Source organism: Mustela erminea, chromosome 4 (assembly GCF_009829155.1).
Source record: "Mustela erminea isolate mMusErm1 chromosome 4, mMusErm1.Pri, whole genome shotgun sequence".
In the NCBI taxonomy this organism is placed as follows: Eukaryota; Metazoa; Chordata; class Mammalia; order Carnivora; family Mustelidae; genus Mustela; species Mustela erminea.
Window position 1 is genome coordinate 124179594 of NC_045617.1, and position 22462 is coordinate 124202055.

Below are 22462 nucleotides of genomic sequence, written 5' to 3' on the forward strand. Positions count from 1 at the left end.
CACCAAGAGGAGAGAAAGTAAATGAACAAAGGAAAAAATCTCCAGAGAACAAAAGCCTGAAAAACTGGTTTCCTCAGAGCCCACCCTCTTGATGGGGGCAGGAGGACTTTGCTCCCTGAAAACCCACATGGCAGGTCCCCTAGAAAGCCAGACCAAAAAAAAAAAAAAAAAAAAAAAACCCAAAAAATAAAACAAAACAAAACAAAAAACACAAGAAAACAGCCACTACTACTTCATTGATAAAACTTTTATTTTTAATTCATTCCCACTTTTCTGGTTCTTTTCATTTTTTTTAATATATAACTTTTTAACCTACTTACAATCACAGTGAGATATCCAGTACATCAAATTGCATAATAACCTTTTAACCTGAACTTTTTGATATATATACCTGTGTTTTTCTTTTGCTTTCTGGTTTATTAATTTTTTTAACTTTATTTTGTTTATTCTTTTTTTTTAATATTCATATAGAGATAAGCTTCAAGGTAATTCCCTTTCCCCAATCAATGCTACCCCTATAGGTAAATCAGTTTTTAATCCCTCTTTATCTTAGGAAATTTGAGTCCTTTAACGAAGATATCAAGATAAATCCAGGGGGCGCCTGGGTGGCTCAGTGGGTTAAGCTGCTGCCTTTGGCTTGGGTCATGATCTCAGGGTCCTGGGATCGAGTACTGCATCAGGCTCTCTGCTCAGCAGGGAGTCTGCTTCCTCCTCTCTCTCTCTCTCTGCCTGCCTCTCTGCCTACTTGTGATCTCTTTCTGTAAAATAAATAAATAAAATCTTTAAAAAAAAAAAAGGATAAATCCAGGAAGATTCAAAATAACCTTCTTCGCCCACACTGAGAATTTATAACCACTCTCACATTTTTTTATTCGACCAGTATTTCTGGGTATTTGTTTTTGTCCTGGTAGTATGTAAATCTTATACTTGGGGTTCTTTTTGATGAGGTTCTTTTTTTGTTTTTTATTTATTTATTTATTTTTCTCATGTCATCAACTTTTGTCGGTCTTTTTGTTTGTCTGATTTTGTTTGTATACTTCATAAATCGTGGGGCCCATTTGGGTTGGGCCTTCTCTTTTATTTTATCTTTCTTTTTTTTTTCCTGTTTCTCTCTCTCTCTCTTTTTTTTTCTTTTTCCTTTCTTTCGGGTGGGGACTCTTGATTGCTCAGAAGCATTCCAGGGTGCACCTTGCCTGCACCATGGTCGATACATCCAGCTACACATCCATTCAGCCATCTCTCACTAAAATGACTAGGAGGAGGAATGCCTAGCAGAAGAAAAATTCAGAGACTGGGCCTTCTGCATCAGAGCTATTGGATATGGACATAGACAGTATGTTGGAAAGGGAACTCAGGCTAACAATTATCCAGGCAATAGCTACGTTGGAGAAAGCCAGGGATGACAAAATGGAATTGATTAGGGCTGAAGTGAAAGCCACCAGGGATGATGTTCACAATATTCTCAATGAGTTCCAATCTAATCTAAATTCTTTAAAACCTAGGGTAACTGAGGCAGAAGATAGAATTAGTGATATGGAGGACAAACAGATACAGAGAAAGGATCAGGAGGAAGCCTGGAACAAACAGCTTAGAAGCCATGAAAACAGAATTAGGGAAATAAATGATGCCAAGAAACGTTCCAATGTCAGAATTATTGGAATATTATTATTCTTCTAGTTGATAAAGAAGAAGATAAAGTTGAACAAATTGTCCATGAAAATTTTCTCAATCTTGCAAATGGAATGAGCTTTCATGTACTAGAGGCAGAAAGGTCTGCCCCAAAGAGCATAGAATCTAGAAAGACCTCAAGACACCTGATAGTGAAAATGATGAATTATAATTGTAGACAGGAGCTCTTGAAAGCAGCTAGGGCAAAGAAATTCCTTATGTACAGAGGAAAGCTCATCAGAATAATATCAGACCTGTCCACAGAAACATGGCAAGCCAGAAAGGGCTGACAAGATGTATTCAGGGCACTAAATGGGAAGACCATGCAGGCAAGAATACTTTATCCAGCAAGACTGACATTCAAAATGGATAGAGAGATAAAGAGCTTCCAAGACCAGCAAGGTTTAAAAGAGTATGTGACCACCAAGCCTACACTGCAGGAACTATTAAGGGGAGTTCTATAAAAGAGGAAAAATCCCAAGAATATCATTGAACAGAAATGTATGGAGACAATCTATAGAAACAAAGATTTCACAAGGAACACAATGTCAATAAAACCATATTTCTCAATAGTCACTCTCAATGTGAATGGCCTAAATGCGCCCATAAAATGACACAGGGTTGCTGATTGGATAAAACGACAGGACCCATCCATATGCTCTCTGCAAGAGACCCATTTTAAACACTGAAAGTGAAGGGCTGGAGAAGCATCTTCCATGCCAATGGGCTTCAAAAGAAGGCTGGGGTAGTGATTCCCATATCAGATAAATTAGATTTTAAACTAAAGACTGTATTCAGAGATACAGAAAGACACTACATTATTCTTAAAGGGACTATCCACCAAAAAGACCTAACAATTGCAAATATTTATGCCCTCAATATGGGAGCAGCCAATTACATAAGAAAACTGTTAATCAAGATGAAGAGTCTTGAATACATTAATAGTAGATCTTAACACACCACTCTCAGTAATAGACAGATAATACAAGCATAAAATCAATAAAGAAATAAGAGCATTGAATGACACATTGGACCAGATGGACCTCAAAGATATATACAGAACATTCCACCCTAAATCAACAGAATACTCGTTCTTCTCAAGTGCACATGGAACCTTCTCCAGAATAGACCACATACTGGGTCACAAATCAGGGCTCAACTGATACCAAAAACTTGAGATTATTCTCTGCCTATTCTCAGATCACAATGCTTTGAAACTGGAGCTCAACGACAAGGAAAAGTTTGGAAGAAATCCAAACACCTGGAAACTAAAAGACCACCTTGCTTAAGAATGCTTGGACCAACCAGGAGATCAAAGAAGAACTTAAACAATTCATGGAAACCAATGAGAATGAAGACACTTTAGTCCAAAACCTATGGGATACAGCAAAGGCTGTCCTAAGGGAAAAATACATAGTCACCCAAGCCTCCCTCAAAAAAATGGAAAAATCCAGAATACAGTAGCTGTCTCTACACCTTAAAGAACTGGAGAATCAACAACAAATTAAGCCAACTCCACACACAAGAAGGGAAATAATCAAAATTAGAGCTGAGATCAATGAGATAGAAACTAGAAATACAGTAGAACACATCAATGAAACTGGAAGCTAGTTTTTTGAAAGAATCAATTAGATCAATTGGCCAAACTAATCCAAAAGAAAGGAGAGAAGGCCCAAATTAATAAAATTATGAATGAAAAGGGAGAGATCATGACTAACACCAAGAAAATAGAAATAATCATTAGAAATTATTATCAAAACTTATATGCCAAGAAGTTAAGCAACCTAGATGAAATGGATGCATTCCTGGAAAAAAACAAACTCCCAAAATTGAACCAGGAAGAAATTGACAACCTGAATAGACCAATATCTATTGGTCTGTTCAATGAAATTGCAGCAGTGATCAAAAACCTCCCAAAACACAAAAGCCTGGGACCTGACGGATTCCCTGGGGAATTCTACCAAACTTTCAAAGAAGAAACAACACCTATTCTCCTGAAGCTGTTCCAAAAAATTGAAACAGAAGGAAAGCTTCCAGACTCTTTTTATGAAGTCGGCATTACTCTGATCCCCAAACCAGGCAAAGACCCTACCAAAAAGGAGAATTTCAGACCAATATCCCTGATGAATATGGATGCTAAGATTCTCAACAAGATCCTAGCAAATAGGATCCAGCAGCACATTAAAAAGATTATACACCTTGAACAGGTGGGATTCATCCTTGGGTTGCAAGGATGGTTCAACATTCACAAATCAATCAATGTGATAGAACAAATCAATGAGAGAAGAGAGAAGAACCACATGGTCCTCTCAATCAATGCAGAAAAAAACATTTGACAAAATCCAAAATCCGTTCCTGATTAAAACGCTTCAAAGTATAGGGATAGAGGGAACATTCCTGAACTTCATAAAATCTATCTATGAAAACCCACAGCAAGTATCATCCTCAATGGGAAAAAGCTCACAGCCTTCCCGTTGAGATCAGGAACATGACAAGGATGTCCACTCTCACCACTCTTATTCAACATGGTATCAGGGGTCCTAGCAACAACAATCAGACAACAAAGAGAAATAAAAGGTATCCAAACTGGCAATGAAGAGGTCAAACTCTCTCTCTTCACAGATGACATAATACTTTATATGGAACCAAAAGGCTCCACCCCCAAATTACTAGAACTCATATAGCAATTCAATAATGTGGCAGGATACAAAATCAATGTACAGAAATCAGTTGTTTTCTTATACACTAACAACAAAAATACAGAAGGGCAACTAGAGAATCAATTCCATTTACTATAACACCAAGAACCATAAGATACCTGGGAATAAACCTAACCAAAGAGGTGAAGGATCTGTACTGAAGGAACTGCAGAACACTCATGAAAGTAATTGGAGAAGACGCAAAAAGATGAAAGACCATTCCATGTTTATGGATCAGAATACACATTGTTAAAATGTCTACACTGCCTAGAACAATCTGTCCTTTCAATGCCATTCCAATCAAAATTCCACCAGCATTTTTCAAAGAGCTAGAGAAAACAATCCTAAAATTTGTATGGAACCAGAAGAGACCCCCTAATAGCTAAGGAAATGTTGAAAAAGAGAAAACAATCCTAAAATTTGTATGGAACCAGAAGAGACCCCCTAATAGCTAAGGAAATGTTGAAAAAGAAAAACAAAGCTGGGGGGGGCATCACGTTGCCTGATTTCGAGCTTTACTACAAAGCTATGATCACCAAAACAGCATGGTACTGGCATAAAAACAGACACATAGACCAGTGGAACAGAGTAGAGAGCCCAGATATGGACCCTCAACTCTATGGTCAAATAATCTTCGACAAAGCAGGAAAAAATATCCAGTGGAAAAAAGACAGTCTCTTCAATAAATGGTGCTGGGAAAATTGGACAGCTATTTGTAGAAGAATGAAACTCAACCATTCTTTTACACCATATACAAAAATAAACCGGAAATGGATAAAAGACCTCAACGTGAGACAGGAATCCATCAAAATCATAGAGGAGAACATAGGCAGTAACCTCTTCAATATCAGCCACAGCAACTTCTTTCAAGATATGTCTCCAAAAGCAAAGGAAACAAAAGCTAAAATGAACTTTTGGGACTTCATCAAGACCAAAAGCTTCTGCAAAGCAAAGGAAACAGTCAACAAAACATAGAGGCAACCCACGGAATAGGAGAAGATATTGCAAATGACAGTACAGACAAAAGGCTCTTATCCAGGATCTATAAAAAACCTCTCAAACTCAACACACACAAAACAGATAATCATGTCAAAAAATGGGCAGAAGACATTAACAGACACTTCTCCAATGAAGACATAAAAATGGTTATCAAATATGAAAAAATGTCATCATCACTAGCCATCAGGGAGATTCAAATTAAAGCCACCTTGAGATATCACCTTACACCAGTTAGAATAACCAAAATTAGCAAGACAGGAAACAACGTGTGTTGGAAGAGGATGTGGAGAAAGAGGAACCCTCTTACATTGTTGGTGGGAATGCAAGTTGGTGCAGCCTGGAGAACAGTGTGGAGATTCCATACGAAATTAAAAATAGAGCTTTTCTATGACCCTGCCATTGCACTACTGGGTATTTACCCCAAAGATACAGATGTAGTGAAAAGAAGGGCCATCTGTACCCCAATGTTTATAGCAGCAATGGCCACGGTCGCCAAACTGTGGAAAGAACCAAAATGCCCTTCAACGGAAGAATGGATAAGGAAGATGTGGTCCATATACACTATGGAGAATTATGCCTCCATCAGAAAGGATGAATACCCAACTTTTGTATCAACATGGATGGGACTGGAAGAGATTATGCTGAGTGAAATAAGTCAAGCAGAGAGAGTCAATTATCATATGGTTTCACTTATTCGTGGAGCATAAGATATAACACAGAGAACATGGGGAGATGGATAGGGGAAGGGAGTTGAGGGAAATTGGAGGGGGAGATGAACCATGAGAGACTATGGACTCTGAAAAACACTTTGAGGGTTTTGAAGGGGCGAAGTGTGGTAAGTCGGGCCAGCCTGGTTGTGGGTATGGTGGAGGGCACATATTGCATGGAGCATTGGGTGTGGTGCATAATGAATTCTAGTACACTTAAAAATAATTTTAAAAATTAAAAATTTAAAAAATAAATAAATACTCTGTTCCACTGGTCTATGTGTCTGTTTTTATGCCAGTACCATGCTGTCTTGGTGATCACAGCTTTGTAGTAAAGCTTGAAATCAGGTAACGTGATGCCCCCAGGTTTATTTTTGTTTTTCAAAATTTCCTTAACGATTCGGGGTCTCTTCTGATTCCATACAAATTTTAGGATTATTTGCTCCAGCTCTTTGAAGAATACCGGTGGAATTTTGATTGGAATGGCATTAAAAGTATAGATTGCTCTAGGCAGTATAGACATTTTAACAATGTTTATTCTTCCAATCCAAGAGCATGGAATGGTCTTCCATCTTTTTTTTGTCTTCTTCAATTTCTTTCATGAGTGTTCTGTAGTTCCTTGAGTACAGATCCTTTATCTCTTTGGTTAGGTTTATTCCCAAGTATCTTATGGTTCTTGGTGCTATAGTAAATGGAATCGATTCTCTAATTTCCCTTTCTGTATTTTCATTGTTAGTGTATAAGAAAACCACTGATTTCTGCACATTGACTTTGTATCCGGCCACGTTGCTGAAGTGCTGTATGAGTTCTAGTAGTTTGGGGGTGGAGTCTTTTGGGTTTTACATATAAAGAATCATGTCATCTGCAAAGAGAGAGTTTGACTTCTTCATTACCAATTTGGATACTTTTACATGGGCCCTCACTCTATGGTCAAATAATCTTCGACAAAACAGGAAAAAATATACTGTGGGAAAAAGACAGTCTCTTCAATAAATGGTGCTGGGAAAACTGGGCAGATATATGTAGAAGAATAAAACTCGACCACTCTCTTACACCATACACAAAGATAAACTCAAAATGGATAAAAGACCTCAATGTGAGACAGGAATCCGTCAGAATCCTAGAGGAGAACATAGGCAGTAATCTCTTCGATATCAGCCACAGCAACTTCTTTCAAGATATGTCTCCAAATGCAAAGGAAACAAAAGCAAAGATAAACTTTTGGGACTTCATCAAAATCAAAAGCTTCTGCACAGCAAAGGAAACAGTCAAGAAAACAAAGAGGCAACCCACGGAATGGGAGAAGATATATGCAAATTACAGTACAGACAAAAGGTTGATATCCAGGATCTATAATGAACTCCTCAAACTCAACACACACAAAACAGACAATCATATCAAAAAATGGGCAGAAGATATGGACAGACACTTCTCCAATAAAGACATACAAATGGCTATCAGACACATGAAAAAATGTTCATCATCACTAGCTATCAGGGAGATTCAAATTAAAACTACATTGAGATATCACCTCACACCACTTATAATGGCCAAAATTAGCAAGACAGGAAACAACATGTGTTGAAGAGGATGTGGAGAAAGGGGAACCCTCTTCCACTGTTGGTGGGAATGCAAGTTGGTGTTGCCTTTTTGGAGAACAGTGTGGCGATTCCTCAAGAAATTAAAAAAATAGAACTTCCCTATGACCCTGCCATTGCACTCCTGGGTATTTACCCCAAAGATACAGATGTTGTGAAAAGAAGGGCCATCTGTACCCCAATGTTTATAGCAGCAATGGCCATGGTCACCAAACTGTGGAAAGAACCAAGATGCCCTTCAATGGACGAATGGATAAGGAAGATGTGGTCCATTTACACTATGGAGTATTATGCCTCCATCAGAAAGGACGAATACCCAACATTTGTAGCAACATGGACGGGACTGGAAGAGATTATGCTGAGTAAAATAAGTCAAGCAGAGAGAGTCAATTATCATATGGTTTCACTTATTTATGGAGCATAACAAAAAGCATGGAGGACATGGGGAGTTAGAGAGAAGGCGGTTGGGGTATATTGGAAGAAGAGGTGAATCATGAGAGACTATGGACTCTGAAAAACAATCTGAGGGGTTTGAAGTGGCGGGGGGGGGGTGGTCAGGGTACCAGGTGGTGGGTATTATAGAGGGCACGGATTGCATGGAGCACTGGGTGTGGTGAAAAAATAATGATACTGTTATGCTGAAAATAAATAAATAAATAAAACCATAAACCCAAAATAAATAAATAAATAAATAGATAAAATAGTAAGACTACATCAAAATAAAGTTTTGCACAGTAAAGAAAATATCAACAAAACAAAAAGGCAACCTATTACACAGGAAAAGATATTTGCAAAAGATATATCCAATTAGTGGTTAATGTCCAAAATATATAAAGAACTTATAGAACCTAACACTTCCACAAAAAAACCCCAAAGTATCTAATTAAACAATAGTAGAGTAACTAAATAGACATATTTCTTTTTTTTTTTTTTAAGATTCTATTTATTTATCGGGGTGGAGGGGAGAGAGCGAGCACAGGCAGACAGAATGGCAGGCAGAGGCAGAGGGAGAAGCAGGCTTCCTGCCAAGCAAGGAGCCCAATGTGGGACTTGATCCCAGGACGCTGGGATCATGACCTGAGCCGAAGGCAGCTGCTTAACCAACTGAGCCACCCAGGCGTCCCAATAGACATATTTCTAAAGAATACATTCAGCTGGCCAACAGACACATGAAAAGATGCTGAATTTTACTCATTATCAATCAAAACCATAATGAGATTTCACCTCTCACTTGTCAGAATGGTTGAAAAAAAAAAAAAAAAACACAAGAAATAACAAGTATTGATGAAGATGTGGAAAAAAAGGAACCCCCATGCACTGTTTGTGGGAATGCAAGCCGGTACAGTCACTGTGGAAAACAGTATGAAAATTCCTCAAAACTTTTGAAAAATGAAGTATTAAAAGATAATTTTTCTAGAAATCTGAAAAGGTACCAAGAATTGGAGGACAATTTGGAATTATTATTAATGTTTTAAGGATTATAATGGTGGCTTGTGATGTCATTGTGTAATGAAATATAAGGAAACATCATAATGCCTTAAATACTTAATATCTGAAATATTTTAGTACAATTAAAATAAGGGGATGAGAAGAATAAAGATGGAGTACTCACTACTTGATTTCAAGAATTATTACATAGCTACACTAATTAAAATAGTGTGTTATTGGCCTGAAGATAGACAAAAGATCAATGAATTAGAGTCCAGAAATAGACCTATACAGATATGGTCAATCAATTATCAACAAATGTATATACACAGTTTGAGAAAGGAGAGTCTTTTCAACAAACATTGTTGTGACAACTGTACATCCACATGCCAAAAAATTAGCCTCAACCCACACCTCATACCTGATACCAAAGATAACTCAAAATGGGTTGTAGACTTGTAGGTGAAACATAAACTATAAAACTTCAATAATGTTGGAGGGGATGTGGGGAAAGGGGAATCCTCTTACACTGTTGGTGGGAATGCAACTTGGTGCAGACTTTTTGGAGAACAGTGTGGAGATTCCTCAAGAAATTAAAAAAATAGAACTTCCCTATGACCCTGCAATTGCACTACTGGGTATTTACCCCAAAGATACAGATCTAGTGAAAAGAAGGGCCATCTGTACCCCAATGTTTATAGCAGCAATGGCCACAGTTGCCAAACTCTGGAAAGAAGCAAGATGCCCTTCAATGGACGAATGGATAAGGAAAATGTGGTCCATATATACTATGGAGTATTATGTCTCCATCAGAAAGGATGAATACCTCCATCAGAAAGGATGAATACTCAACATGGATGGGACTGGAAGAGATTATGCTGAGTGAAATAAGTCAAGCAGAGAGTCGATTATCACATGGTTTCACTTATTTGTGGAGCATAACAAATAGCATGGAGGACATAGGGAGTTAGGAGAAAGGTGTTGGGGGAAATTGGAAGGAGAGGTAAACCATGAGAGACTATGGCCTCTGAAAAACAATCTAAGGGGTTTGAAGTGGTGGGGGAGGGTGGTAGTTTGGGGGAACCAGATGGTGGGTATTCGAGAGGGCACAGATTGCATGGAGCACTGGGTGTGGTACAAAAACAATGAATACTGTTACACTGAAAAGAAATTCAAAAAAAAAAAAGAAAAGGGAAAAAAAAACTTCAAGAATAAAATGTAATAACTCTTAACATTTTGGTAGGTGTTTTTGAAGTACTCCATTCATATACAGTTGTCTCAGGTGGTATATACTCTGTTTGTAGCCAGCTTTTGGTCACTAAACATTGCATAATTAATATTTTTCCATTTCACTAAAAGTATCCTCTTCCCTCTTCACTTAAGGCCATCATCTGAGTCTAGAAGTAGAGAAGAGATATAAGGGGATTCATCAAGAACTTGCGTTCCTTAATTGGGAATCTGGAAACACACTTGGTCCCCAGGTCATCTGTTTCATTGCAGTGGCCTTGGAATGTGGAATGCTGATCTTTCTGCAATGACAAACCTGAAAATTATTCTGGAAAGTCATGCACCTCAAAAGGATCCTGAAATGAAACACCTTAAAAGAGAGCTATACTTAATGAGTCACCTGCTACAGCTGTGGAGGATGGAATCTCTCTGACACTGAGAGTGTTTGGTCTTTTTTACCTTTTGTCTCACTGCTTGTGTTTTCCAGAACTACATATACTCCCTAATGTCTCTGTTTGTGTGTGTCACTATTTTATTTAAAAAAAAAAACCCAAACCATATAAATTATAATAAATGAAGATACTTTAAATTCCACCCTTTAGGTTTATTACCACATAGAAAAATCACGTGCTGGGTATAGGTTGGTTGACACTGTAAATGGTCATATGACTTTCTAAAGGAGGCCTGTGGGGGAGGGAGTGCTTCGACACAGGTCCAAGGAGCCCTGGAATATATTTAGCATTTCATATTCATGAATTGTTGGCTTTGAGTCATGCCAATTCTACTCCTATGTGAGGTTGTCAGGCATCACTTGATATATAGAGCAGATTATATTATCTACCTCAGTTTTTTCACTTGAATATTGAAGATTCACTCCATGAGGACAGAGACTGGATCACATCTGTTTTCCTTTTCATTCCAAGAATCAAGCAGAGTGCCTGGCATCTGACAGGTATTGAATAAAAGCTGTGTCAGATGGATGGATGGATGGATGGATGGATGGATGGATGGATGGATGGATGGAACGGGGATGAGGTGAGATGAGACAGCACTGATTTTGTTGGTTCTGTAGTTTAATTTGGGTGCGTTATTGAAAGGATGAACTCGCATTTCACTCACACACCCTAAACCAAGCTTCTGTTTAGACAGTGTTAGAAAATTGCTTAAAGAGAATTTACAATTTTTTGAAGAGAAAAAATGATGTGATTAGAGAAGAACACAAGGCACAATATACTTAGAAATTGAACTCCAACCCCTCTTAATCTAAGGGAGAAGCAGGGGGGTGTCTTTCTCTGCTTTCACATAGAGAGATATCCAGCAACTCCTAAAGTTATCTCTCTGTAAGAAGGAAAGTTTTAAAAATGTAAAATGTAATAATATCACACAGAAAATCATGACAAGTATGTGTTGGAAATTGTCAATAAAATGAAACCATCTACCAAGACCCCTTTCAAGATATGTCTCCAAAGGCAAAGGAAACAAAAGCTAAAATGATTTTTGGGGACTTCATCAAGATCAAAAACTTCTGCACAGCAAAGGAAACAGTCAACAAAACAAAGAGGCAACCTACGGAATGGGAGAAGATATTTGCAAAACAAACAAACAAACAAACAAAAACAAACAACAGACAAACAAACCTTCAGAGATTTAGGCTCCCTTTCCAACTATCTGAAATCCAGTAGAAAATTTAGGAGTAATGAACAAAAGATCTCTAGAGAGAAAAACAGATGTAACAAAGTTGTGCATCATACATAAGTGACTTTCACCTTCATTCAAATCTATTTATCCTTTATGCCCAATTCTAACAAATGTGACAGTCCTGCTTACTAGCTAAAAACTAGTTACCAAAAGATATTTAAAACAGAAAGAATGCTTCCAGAAATGGAAACTGAATTTAGAGTGGGGGGAAGCAGGTGAAACACAAAACTATTTTAGAATATTAGGCTTAAGAACTGAAAAGGCAGAATAGTCCGAGACAATATACTATTCAAGCAACCAACTTTACATTTTTATGGCTCCTCAAAGTACAATACACTTCAAACATTACTCAGTTTTCTAGTGGAATATTATGCCTCCATCAGAAAGGATGAAAGGATGAATACCCAACTTTTGAACTAACATGGTCAGGACTGGAAGAGATTATGCTGAGTGAAATAAATCAAGTGGAAGGAGTTAATTATCATATGGTTTCACTTATTTGTGGAACATAAGGAATAACATGGAGGACATGGGGAGATGAAGAATAGAAGGGAACTGGGGGAAATTGTAGGGACAGAAGGACCATGAGATACTGTGGACTATGAGAAGCACACTGAGGGCTTTGGAGGGAAGGGTGGGGGCGGTTGGGTGAGCCTGGTGGTAAGAATTGTGGAGGGCACGTATTGCATGGACCACTGGATGTGATGCATAAAAAATAAATTCTGGAACACTGAAAATAAACAAACAAACAAAAAAAATATTTTTAAATAAATGTAATAAATTTATACATGGAAAGAAAAAAAAATGACAAAGGATATAAGTAGACAATTCACAGAAGAATTGTAAATGGCTAATATGGATTTTAAAAGACTTTTAATCCCTTGAAGATAAGAGATGACGCAAACCTGATAATAAGACAGCATTTCCACTTATCAGATGAACAAAAATTTAAGATTGCTAACATCCACTTTCGGGAAAAAGTCAGGATTGGTTTTCCAACAATGATCTGAGGACATTTTTCACCAGAATCATTTGGTAGGTTTATTTAAAAGGTGATTCCCAAAACTTAGAAAAAACCCAGAAGTCCTTTAATGGTTGAACTGACTAACTCTGGCATACCCACAGCAGGGAATATTACTTAAAAATGAAAAGGAGCAAACTATTGATAGAGGCAACTACTTGGATGGATCCCAAAGGCATTATTCAGAGTAAAAAAAAAAAAAAAAACCCAGCAGTAACACTGCTCTGAATGGACAAGTCAAAAATTCACCCAATAAGTAAGTATATTTCCATCATTCCACATTAATTAAATAAATAAAAGTTTATTTCAAATATTTAAACAATGTATGAATAGATTGTTTCTGATGCAAGGTATATTCATACACTATTTAAATATTTGAAATGAGCAGCATCTGTTCCATTTCCTGGGTCGTCTTCTTCTTTTTTTTTTAACTTTATTTTATTTTTTCAGTGTTCCAAGATACATTGTTTTTGCACCCCACCCAGTGATCCATGCAATACTGGCCTTCCTTAATACCCACCACCAGGCTCACCCAACCCCCACCATCCTCCCCTCCAAAGCACTCAGTTTGTTTCTCATAGTCCACAGTATCTCATGGTTCATCTCTCCCTCCAATTTCCCCCAACTCCCTTCTCTTCTTCTCCCAATGTCCTCCATATTATTCCTTATGCTCCACAAGGAGGTAAAACCATATGATAATTGACTCTCTCTCTTTGACTTATTCTTCTGCCAATTTTTTTTAACATGATTGTCTGTTTTTGGATGTTGAGTTTGAGGAGTTCTTTATAGATCTTGGCTATCAGCCCTTCATCTGTATTGTCATTTGTGAATATCTACTCCTATTCCATAGGTTGCCTCTTTGTTTTGTTGACTCTTTCCTTTGCTGTGCAGAAGGTTTTGATCTTCTTAAGATTGACCATTCTTGTACACCATACACAAAGATAAACTTGAAATGGATAAAAGAACTTGACATGAGGAAGGAATCTATTAAATTCCTAGAGGAGAACATAGGATGTAACCTCTTTGACATCAGCCACACCACTTCTTTCAAGACAGGTCTCCAAAAGCAAAGGAAATTAATGTGAAAATGATCTTTTGTGACTTCATCAAGATCAAAAGCTTTTCTGGGCCTTCTTGGTAATGTCCTGCAGGTGCCTCCATGGAAGTTTTATTGCTTGTCTACAGATCTCATCACTCTGATTCAGTTACCAAAATTCTACAATATTTTTCAAAGTTCTGGAATGAACAATACTAAAACTTGTATGGAACCTGAAAAGACCATGAATCACTAGGGAAATGTTGAAAAGGAAAAACAAAGCTGGGGGCATCCCGTTGCCTGATTTTAAGCTTTATTACAAAGCTGTGATCACCAAGACAGCATGGTACTGACACAAAAATGGACACATAGACCAATGGAACAGAGTAGAGAGCCCAGATATAAACCCTCAGTTCTATGATCAAATAATCTTCAACAAAGAAGGAAAAAATATCCAATGGAAAAAAGACAGTCTCTTCAATAAATTGGACAGCTGGGAAATTGGACAGCTATTTATAGAAGAATGAAACTTGATAATCCTCTTATGCCATACACAAAGATAAACTTAAAATGAAAGACCTCAACATGAGACAGGGATCCATCAAAATCCTAGAGGAGAACATAGGCAGTAACCTCTTCTTTCCTTTCTTTAAATCCTGTCTTGCATATAATTTCCTCCTTCTGTCCCCTACCCTCTGCCGGTACCATACAAATTAGGACTTGACACTAAAACAGATATCACCAAATCTTCATTTGTTTTATTCCATATTTTCTATTAGATTATTAAGGACATAATATTATTTTTCTATAGGTCTGAGCCCTAGGCAAATGTGTAATAAATACTTTTGACTCAAGTAGGTCCTTTATGCACAAAATGAAAGACAAATATGCTTAAATTTATGAGCTCCTCTTGATGATTGCAGGATATGGAAGCAGAGGAGTCTTGTTTAAATGTAAAAGGGAAGTTCCATAATTTCCACAGAACTTAAACTCTTCTTATTCTGAGGAATATACCTGGAAGTGGAACTGAAGTATCAGCTACAGTCACACTGTAAATCACACATCTCTAAATTTTAAATAAAATTTGGCTCTACCCCTCAACATGGGAAAGTAGCATTTTTCCCATCCAGGGACTCTTGGGGATACTTTGTGTTCAGAAGTCACATCGGCTTTACACATCTTCTTTGCTAAGACCCCTCTTTGCCCTTCACCTGCCATAGCCAAACTCTCCTCTCAGGGCAGACTCTGCCTTGACAGTTCTTTTTCCCCAGTGTCTTATAAAATATCCTACATAGGGCTTTTATATATGTATAAGTCTTTAGAGAGGGTTGGAAATACCGACCTACAAATAAAATAGTAGACAGCCTCCATTTTTTTGATAGCCCTATTTTTAAAGTCTTTCATCAACCTCAGTGCAGAAATTCCTCATTGACCAACCTGCTTTTTGCTCCAGACTTCTTTTGCTTTGTAGCTCTGTACCTTCTCTGTCTTCCTTCTTTTTCTTCAGACCTTTTATAGCACCCAGTCTCAAATTCCTCTGAAGTACTTTTGCAGAGCAGTGAACAATTCCTGAAGTTTCACTTTCCCCAGCCCAAGCACTCTAGGATGGTGTTACTGTAGCAAAGACCATTAGCTTCCTAAAACAAAATGAAACAAATGGAATTTGAGAGCTTGTTTGGAGGTTCTAGCAGGGGAGCACAGCTACACGTATACCCTTGACCGAAGAACGGTCCTCTCCTCTATTGGGGAAGGTCGTCCTCTTTGACCAAGCGCACAGCTTTAGGACGGATGCACATGGAGCCGTGAGGGAAAAAGGGGACACCTGCCTAGCCAGCCAGATCAGCCGAATCAACTCTGGCGATCAATGGGGTGACAGATGTCGCATCCAGATCACCCTCTATCGAGGATCTATAAAGGACTCCTCAAACTCAACACACACAAAACAGGTAATCATATCAAAAAATGGGAAGAAGATATGAACAGACACTTCTCCAATGAAGACATACAAATGGCTATCAGACACATGAAAAAATGTTCATCATCACTAGCCATCAGGGAGATTCAAATTAAAACTACATTGAGATATCACCTTACACCACTTAGAATGGCCAAAATTAGCAGGATAGGAAACAACATGTGTTGGAGGGGATGTGGAGAAAGGGGAACCCTCTTACACTGTTGGTGGGAATGCAAGTTGATGCAGCCACTTTGGAGAACAGTGTGGAGATTCCTCAAGAAATTAAAAATAGAACTTCCCTATGACCCTGCCATTGCACTCCTGGGTATTTACCCCAAAGATACAGATGTTGTGAAAAGAAGGGCCATCTGTACCCCAATGTTTATAGCAGCAATGGCCACGGTCGCCAAACTATGGAAAGAACCAAGATGCCCTTCAATGGACAAATGGATAAGGAAGATGTGGTCCATATACACTATGGAGTATTATGCCTCCATCAGAAAGGATGAATACCCAACTTTTGTAGCAACATGGATGGGACTGGAAGAGATTATGCTGAGTGAAATAAGTCAAGCAGAGAGAGTCAATTATCATATGGTTTCACTTATTTGTGGAGCATAACAAATATCATGGAGGACAAGGGGTGTTAGGAGAAGGGAGTTGGTGTAAATTGGAAGGGGAGGTGAATCATGACAGACTATGGACTCTGAAAATCAATCTGAGGGGTTTGAAGTGGCGGGGGTGTGGGAGGTTGGGGTACCAGGTGTTGGGTATTATAGAGGGCACGGATTGCATGGAGCACTGGGTGTGGTGAAAAAATAATGAATACTGTTTTTCTGAAAATAAATAAATTTAAAAAAATAAAATAAAATAAAAAGAAGACACTAAATACCAAAATTGTAAAGAAAACAAAACTTACATATATACAAAAATAAAATTGAGTAGAGTGAAAGGAATCCAAAACTGAAAAATATATCTATAAAATGTAAATGAAAAAACAAAAGTTAAAAAAAAAGACTTAAAAAGAAGGACTGGTAAAGTACGAAACTAGTTGAAAAGAGAAAGAAGAAAAAAATGGAGAATTTTAAACTGAAAGATAAATGAATCAGGAGGAAAAAACCTTGAATTATATATACCATTTTCCCCTAACACTGGAAAAAAAAAAAAAGAATGAGGCCAGCACTACATACAGCAGAGTGCTAGCATACATGTTCCCATGAGATGGCAATAAATGCTTTGTTTGGGCATTAAAGAAAGGTGCAAACACACGATTTGTGTAACACTCTCTTTTGTTGACACATATAAAGTTAATAATTCTTATTTTGTAAGTGATATAAGCTCATTATTAAAAAATTACAGGTGGTGGAACTCACTTCTAATCTCCATGTGAGAAATAATCTCTGAATATTTTAGTGTATTTTATGCTCTAATAAGGGTTTTTTAAAAATATTTTATTTATTTAATTGACAAACAGCGATCACATAGTAGGGAGAGAAGCAGGCAGAGAAGGAGGGAAGCAGGCTCCCTGCTGAGCAGAGAGACCAATGTAGGGCTTGATCCCAGGACCCTGGGATCATGACTCAGCCAAAGGCAGCAGCTTAACCCACTGAGCCACCTACGCATCCCTATCTAATAAGGGTTTTAAGGAAATCAGGGCTTTTAACCCCTAAGGGTCAGTTTTATTACAGAAAAAGACTCTTATTTTATAGGATCAGAATTGGATGTCAAAATCTCATCTTCACCTGTTCCTGGAAATGTCATAACCCATTCTTTAAGTTAATGTGGATATCCCCTAGGAAACTAGGGGGTTTCTTAGTCCTCTGCTCCTTAAAATTTAGTTGTTCAATAAATGCTTACTGAGTGACAGCTGTTGTGATCAGACACTCTTCTAGACAGTGGGGTCATATCATAGAATAACAAAGAAATTTTTGCTCATGGAGCTCTTCCTTGTAGGAGGAGATAGCAAGGAGATGGACAAGTTTTTCATTTTCTCTATGATCAAATAAACTGAAAAAGTTGTACCAGAAATTAAACGTCTTCAGAGCTTGGGAAAATAATTTGAAATGCCTATCTGTCTTAAATAAGAACATTTCTTTAAGGTTCTTTTTATTTGTTTTTCTTTTTTAAAGAAGATTTACTTATTTTATTTTTTCAATGTTCCACACCCAGCGCTCCATACAATAAGTGCCCTCCTTAATACCCACCACCAGACTCACCCCATCCCCACCAAAACCCTCAGTTTGTTTCTCAGAGTCCAGTCTCTCATGGTTTGTCTCCCCCTCCAGTTTACCCCAATTTACCTTTCCTTTCCTTCTCCTAATGTCCTCCATGTTATTCCTTATGCTCCACAAGTGTAACCATATGATAATTGACTTTCTCTGCTTGACTTATTTTACTCAGCATAATCTCCTCCAATCCCATCTATATTGATACAAAAGTTGGGTATTCATCCTTTCTGATGCAGCATAGTATTCCATTGTATATATGGACCATATCTTCTTTATCCATCCATCTATTGAAGGGCACCTTGGCTCTTTCCACAGTTTGGCAATTGTGGCCATTGCTGCTATGAACATTGGGGTACAGATGGCCCTTCTTTTCACTACATCTGTATCTCTGGGTAGTAGTGTAATTGCAGGATCATACTGTAGCTCCATTTTTTTGTTTTGTTTTGTTTTGTTTTTTAGAACTTAGAATTTATTTTTTTCCCTAAGATTTTATTTATTTATTTGACAGAGAGAGATCACAAGTAGTAAGAGAGGCAGGCAGAGAGAACCAGAGAAGCAGGCTCCCCACTGAGCAGAGAGCCTGATGTGGGCCTCAATCCCAGGACCCTGGGATCATGACCTGAGCTGAAGGCAGAGGCTTAACCCACTGAGCCACCCAGGTGCCCTGGTAGCTCTATTTTTAATTTCTTAAGGAACCGCTACACTGTTTTCAAAAGTGGCTGCACCAACTTGCATTCTCACCAACAGTGTAAGAGGGTTTCCCTTTCTCCACATCCTCTCCAACACTTGTTTACTGTCTTGTTAATTTTGGCCATTCTAACAGGTGTAAGGTGGTATCTCAATGCAGTTTTGATTTGAATTTCCATGATGGGTAATGATGAAGAACATTTTATTTCATGTGTCTATTAGCCATTTGTAAGTCTTATTTGGAGAAGTGTCTGTTCATGTCTTCTGCCCATTTTTTGACATGATTATCTGATTTTTGGGTGTTGAATTTGAGGAGCGTTTTTTTTTTTTTTAATAGATCTTAGATATCAGCTCTTTGTCTGCAGCACCATTTGCAAATATCTTCTCTAGTTCTGTTTAAAAAATCTTTAAAAAGTCTAATGAACTCTTCATTTTACTTCCTGACATGTCCAAGTGTTTAAAATATAAAGACATTGTTTAAAATGGTTTAACATGGAATAAAAATGATGCTCTGGGAAACATACCTTGATTATGCAGTGACTACACACCAGTCCAGAAAGGCTCTCCACCTTGAGAAGCAAGATTCTTCTACTCTGAAAGAACACGACAATAATTTCTTCTGATATTTTTCTTGACAGCCAGTGCAGTAGGCAAGATATCCAGACACTTGTTCTCTGAATTGCACAGAAAAAAACACAAAGTGGGAGCATTTTTTCTGAAAAAGGAAGCTAAAGACAGACTTCCCAGTCATACTTCAGATAGGCCCTGAGGTCTGAGCTTTGTTGCTTAAATCCTTGACACATTAAAATATTTAGCACAGTTTTGCAGCTCCCATATTCTTTTCATGACCCAGGGTAATCCTCACAGTCTGAGATAGATAGTTCCTGTTTTACAGATCTAAATAAACAATCAAAGAGTGGTGTATCTTGTCAAAGTTTACACAAATAGAGCATTCAAACAATGTCTTCTAATACCAGATTGGGTGTTTCTTCCCTGTGCTACATATATTCTCTCTCTGGGCCTAAAATTCCTATGATCAGTTTAAAGTATAGGCTTGCTAGAAGAGTGCAAAGTGGCTTTGTGTTTTGTTTGTTATCAGGTAGCAATGAAATTAAGGAAGGTAGCTAATATAAACAAAAAGGCTAACTGAGAACCAGCCCCTCCACTGACCACATCTTCCTTTTCTCTAGATGAACAGCAAGAGTGCATTGATAGTTTCACAAGAATTTTTTGGTGACTCCATGTAGTAGTTCTTAGCGTTCCTGTGTCTCCTAGTCCCCTGTATGCATCTGCAGCCCCAGATTGCCACCTGGCCAGTTTTAGTTCATTTGGCTCATATCCTGAGCATTTTCCAAAGTAGCCAGGATGTGTGAACTCTACTGGGAGTCCCCTAAAAAGAAGAAAATTTCTTCTTTGGAGAATTTCTTTTGAAGCTGAATTCTAAAGAAATCAAAGTGTTCTTCACAAGGCAAGGAATTTTATCTGCTTAACAGATCATCCCATAGCTGCTGAGGCAGAGGGAGGAGCATACCACAGTGTTTCCATCTGTAGAGCTTTGGTAGGACACTTACAGCATTCTCCTCCTTTTGCCTTTCTTCTTCAAAGTATAAGCAGATTTAGTTTTCTAATTTGTAAAGTGGGAATAATAACAACCTACTTCAATTGTGTTTTCATTTGAGTCTAGATAATTCAGTCTTGATTACCTTTAGCTCTGTTCTTTGCCTGTCATGTATCCTCATTTGAAATCTGAATCAACAGTTCTCAGAATAATTCAGGTTTGGGTGCTTGTGGTAGGGAAGGGGTTTGGGGGAGCTGTTCAGTGGTTTAGAACTTTGTGGAAAGATTGGAGCTGTCACATCAATTGTCAGCAGAGGTGTGTGAGAAGCTCAACCACAGAGCTGGCCTGGGAGGGCAGGAGTGGGTGAAGGTGAGATTATGCCCATGACTCTGCTTATCAGAGGGGTGAGGACAGGAAATATGGGGATGATTAGGAAGAGACTTGAGGAGCAGAGGAAAAGAAGAGAGGGACGGAATTTTTCTTTGGCTCATAAGGGAGCCTGTCTCTGTTGAAGGGGAAATTACAAAATTGACCACTGTGTAAATAGCTACATCACATACCAATTTTCAAATACTGTTGAGGTCAGTAAAAAGAGAAAGGGAAAGAGACCATATGTATCATGAAACCATGCCATAAATAATGAAAGTACCAGTTACTCCCTAGGAGTATCTGTTTCTAACTGACTTTAGACATAGCAGGTGAAAAGCAAAAACAGCAAAACCAAAACAGCAGTTACTTTGTGTGAATAATAATCTAACATTATAGGATATCTCCACAGTGATATCTGTGAAGGACCAAGTGCCAGCTGAGGTCTCCCTACGCTTGAGATTTGTTTAATGGCTTTGTCCCTAGTCTGTGGGAGGTCTAGCAGCCTCTCAGATGTCCTTGTCTCCCGGGACACAGGAACTCTCCTGGCCACTGCTGGCTCTAACACCAGCACTCCCTAAGCTCATAATCTCCCTTGGGTCTGTTTCTACACTGTCTTCACCCTCTCTATTACACACATCTGAATATAGAACTCACCCTTTTTGTGTGAATCCCGCACCCCAACACCAATGTCCAAGTTATTAGGTGTGTTACAAAATATTGTAGGTTCAGTGTGAGAGGGACTGGCAGTAGATATGATCAGACACCACACCAATCTACATGCTCCCTCTATCTCTTCCCACCATCTTATTTTGCTATCAGGCTATCCTCCTTTGCAGAATTCCTCTCTCCTACTTCTCCACTCTCTCCCTGTCTCATTAACTCACCTCCCCACTTGGCTTCCCATTAGCCCCCTTCCTCAGCCTCCCACTCCCTGTTCAACTCAGACTTTCCTTTTGCTAATCAAAAACTCAAAAATGTGTCACTAAAATGAATCATTTTGTCCTTTAGCAACACAGAAAGTTTTAAGATCCTTTGAAAACTTTAGTCTTTTCCTTTTATCAATCTCTCTAACTAAAAGGGAAATGTATAGATATTTTCTCATTGTTATCAATTGTGTACCCTCTCCTCAGAATAGAGAACATAAAAAATAAGCAGTAGTTTTGATTAGCCAATTTGTTGTTGCTTCTTCAGTAAAAGATGATTCAGTAAAAGAAGATTCATCTTCAGCAAAGATGAATACAATTTAATAATGCAGTGACATATCATTTGTTCTTGAAGCAACACTTGCTATGCCATATTCACCTTAATACATTGTGAAGGCCTTTGCTTATTCTGTCTTCTCACCCCCAGCCCTTTCTCTCTTATGCCTGCCATTCCTTTCTCATCCTACCTCAGGTATCATTCTCTTCTTTCCTCTTCTTCATCCACTGGAATCCTATCCTGTCAACTCCCAGTTTGCATTTCCCCTCCATGAAGATCACCAGCCTCCCATGATGGTCCTGCTATTTATATTCTTTGTACTCTGTTTAATTATTTCACATATTTTTTTCTTCTCTTTTCAATTTTGAATGAATGGATCATT